The 3,055-nt window shown below is 55.9% G+C and overlaps 1 non-coding gene across 1 annotated transcript; it reads right to left on the minus strand.

Moving 5' to 3' along the window:
- Nucleotides 1-679: 679 nt before the first annotated feature.
- On the minus strand, nt 680-753 carry Trnai-aau (transfer RNA isoleucine (anticodon AAU)). Its single transcript has one exon. It is a non-coding gene; the product is annotated as a tRNA-Ile (tRNA).
- Nucleotides 754-3,055: the final 2,302 nt, after the last annotated feature.

A 3,055-nucleotide genomic window follows, 5' to 3' on the forward strand; every position in this document is an offset into this window, starting at 1 on the left:
GTCTTGTCTTTTTTCTTTCTTTCTTAAAACCGTGGCCTCGTTATCGGGTGGCACGGGGACAAGGACCCAGCTTTGGCAGGCCCTGAGCCTGACCTACACGTGACCTTCCCCGGGAAGCCCGTCGGAGCCCGAGGAGCGGATCGCTGCCGGGGCCGAGCCGAGCCGCGCCGAGACCCGGACGGGGCGGGGCCAGCTGCCCCCTCCGCCGCAGGTCGGCGACCGATGCGGCCCGGTGATTCCTACGTCCAGGTGCGCCCGGAGCCAAGGCGGAGAGGTAAGCCGCCCGGTCACCCGCAGTCGTCACCCGAGGTCGTCGCCGAGGGTCCCCTGCGTGGAGCTGCTCCGCCCCGAGACGGGCGCTGGGGGTCTCTCCCGCGGACCAGGTCCTGGCGGGAGCCGACCGCAGTGCAAAAGGAACGGGGCCGCAGGAGGGTGTCCGCGGTCAGGGCGGCCACGGGACAGGAGAAGGCGACCTGGGGGACCCACCCGAGGCGGGGCCTCCGCTCCCCGCGACGCGCTCCCGTCTCCCCGTCGGGTTCGGTGGCCTGGTGCGGTGATCATGCCTCTGGAGGAGACAGGGACGAAAAGAGCAGGGTGGCGGCTGAGGATTAAAGAATGGGTCCCCGTTGTCCCCGACTTGGGGTGAAGAGACGTCACCGCGGGGCAGCAGGAAAAGCAGTGGCCCGTACGGGGATCGAACCCGCGACCTTGGCGTTATTAGCACCACGCTCTAACCAGCTGAGCTAACCGGCCTCCGGGGCAGCCGGCCGACTCGGTGGCCCGCAGCCCTGCGCTTCCCTAGCGGGAGCCGCTCTTCCCGTCTCAGCCGCGGCCCCGTCGAACCGTCGTGGAGCCGCCTCTGCTTTCCGCTTCGCCATCGCTCCCCGGGCAGGGGAGGGCGCCGCCTCAGCAGAACCGCGCCTGGCCAGCGCGCGCGTTCCTCCGGAAACGCGCAAAAAACGCTCCCGAGGCCATCGTCCTTCTCGCGACCCCAGGGAGGGATCTGGGACAGGCGGGTCCCTGGAGCCCACGCCCACCCAGGTCCCTGCGGACCCTGACCGCCACCTCTCGGTCCCGAAGGGCTGGACTCACGGTTGACCCTCCCTGCGGCCAGCGACGGGGAAGCCCTGGCCCTGCCCGAGCGCCTGCTGCTCCGCTGGGTGTCACCGAGCCCCGAGGCTCGCGATCCTCTTCCTCTGCCCCCGGCTGGGGCTGACCGTCCTGTTCGTGTCTCAGTGCCCCAGGTGACTGCACACACGATACGTGGCTCAAATAATTCAACTTAATAAACGGGGAAAGGTGTGCGGAAATCATTTCTGCAACTCACCTGGTCTTCGGGTCTCCGAAGTGGAGCGCAAAGGTCATTCGGTGACCTGCAAATGTCATCGGGACTTCTGATTTTTTTCTTGTTTTCAGAAAACTATTTTCAACGAAAATGAACTCATGGGATTGTTGGTGGTGGAGGAGGGTGGACGGGTGGCCGTCAAAGACAGTTCCGAGAGCTCTATCCTCCGGAACTGGAAGTGTCGCGACTGTCGCTTTCCCGCCGCACCAGCTTGGGGATGACCCAGGGGGCTTCCTTCTCAGCCCTGCAGTTGCCGCTCACCCTCTGGCTCCGGGTGCGGTTGTTAAGTTCGGGCACGTCGGCGCCCACCTCCTTTCGGACGCGGAGTACGCGCGACCACCGCGCACACCGGGCTGAGCATCTGGGGGGACACCAGCCCCGGCCCGCAGCTCCGCCCAATGTCCTGGGACAGCGGCGTCCGGCTCAGTTCCAGCTTGGTGGCGACTCAGGCCAAAAACATTCCAAATACAAAGGACTCCGAGCATTTCAGCAGCGACAAGGCGCCTGCAGACGTTCGGGCCACTTGCAAGTTTCTCAAATTTCCATTCTTCCGCAAAAAGACCTCGCGGATGATCCGGTGTCCCTGCTGCGGGGCATTCTTGGCAGCCACTCAAACCCCGAAGAACTTTGAAGAGCCGCGTCGGGGCATCTGGTCTGAGTGGGTCCCTCGGTCTCGGAGACTGTGTCCTGTAGAAACGAGAAATGAACGACGCTGAGGAGCTGCCCGCCTGATCCGTCTACACTCGCCTAGCTGCGCCCGCAGGCTTCAAGACAGGCACCGCCTTCGCTCCCCATTTTTTAAAACTATGCACCTCCTCACACACCAATTTGTTTCAAACTTAGATTAAGCTTGTCTTTGGATTAAAACTATTGACATTTTTTAAAAATAAAATGCGGGGTTCTGCCCCAGCGGGGTCCAGGGGGTCCTGAAAGATGAGTGGGTGCCAGGAATGAGAGAGTCGGAGAGTTTCTTCTTCGGAGCAATCTCCAGAGGGAGGGCGCTAATTCAGCTTTCTCTGGGCCATCTTTCATTACAATTTTTCTCATCATTATGGATTCAGAATCATTAATAGAATACGTCATTGATTTTACAATTTCCAGATTTTCCCAAGGTGTGACATTTCCTTAACAATTGTTATGGGTACAGAAAAATGCGTCATCAATTTACACTTTCCCAGGATGTGACATTTCCTTATCAATCATTATGGATACAAAATCATTAATAAAATGCGTCACTAATTTGCATTTTCAGATTTTTCCCAAGATGTAACTATTTTCTTATTATCAGATGCCAAACTACATAACCAGACCCTAAGTCTCCCAACCTATTATGAACCTTTAAGTTTAAAGTACACCTGCACTTTATTTCTAATCTAAGCTCCCCATCTAAAGAAGTCCCCTTAAATCTTATACTTAAAATGTCCTAAAGTCTATAAACTATTCTTAAATCATCTTAAGGAACCATACAGCTAGAAACTTAAGAATTCTAAACTTAAGAATCTAAATAAAATTATATTTCTAACATTATTCTAAAAATGTGTCTTGTAAAGCTACTTTAATTCCAATGTTTATTCTCTTAAAACTGGTTTGAGCAGCTTTCTAAAAGAGTTTCTTTGTTTCTTAGTCAAGGTACAAGGTTCTTATATCTTTGTATCTCTCGCACTGAAAAAAGGCAAGTTCTGAGCATCAGTCCACTTACCACCAATATTA

Source organism: Urocitellus parryii, chromosome 8 (assembly GCF_045843805.1).
Source record: "Urocitellus parryii isolate mUroPar1 chromosome 8, mUroPar1.hap1, whole genome shotgun sequence".
Taxonomy (NCBI): domain Eukaryota; kingdom Metazoa; phylum Chordata; class Mammalia; order Rodentia; family Sciuridae; genus Urocitellus; species Urocitellus parryii.